The sequence below is a fragment of the Triticum aestivum genome, chromosome 6D (assembly GCF_018294505.1).
Source record: "Triticum aestivum cultivar Chinese Spring chromosome 6D, IWGSC CS RefSeq v2.1, whole genome shotgun sequence".
In the NCBI taxonomy this organism is placed as follows: domain Eukaryota; kingdom Viridiplantae; phylum Streptophyta; class Magnoliopsida; order Poales; family Poaceae; genus Triticum; species Triticum aestivum.
In genome coordinates, this window is record NC_057811.1 from 38,880,776 (window position 1) to 38,881,415 (window position 640).

The following is a 640-nucleotide window of genomic DNA, read 5'->3' on the forward strand; positions in this document are numbered from 1 at the left end:
ATATCCCGTTCACAGATTTCGGATTTTGGTGTCATTTAAAATGTGTTTGTGCCTTTTGAAAAATGTTAAATAACTTTAAAAAACCGTTCATGCATTTAAAATTGTTGGCGTAGTTTTAAGAAAAGTGTTTGTGTATTAAAATAATGTTCATATAATTTGAAAAAGGTTCACCCTTTCTCAAAAAACCTGTTCATGTAATTCTAAAAAGCGTTCACATGCTTACAAACATTCGTAATTACAAAAAATAAGTATGCTCTTTAAAAAGGTCCATGTGATTTAAAAGTCTTTATGTGTTTTAAAAAGAAGGTTGATGCACTTTAAAAATAATATATATACGATTTAAAAGTGAGTGGGTGTATGAGGGTTTGAGTATAGACTAGGTGTAGGCTGTAGCTCGGAAAAGGCGGCTGTCACATTCAACTTGAGGAGATTAGTAATAAAACTATTAGACATTAACTTGTGATGGCGTGATTCAATGTCGCGTGGAGTAGTCGAGATCATCATCATGGGATTGACCACATCAACCGCATTCCATTCAGGTTCACAAGGCGGGCCATGGTCGATGAAGACGGTAAGGAGGATAAGTGACAACACAGACATGACACCATGTTCAAATAGATAATGTGCATTCGTGGAGGGG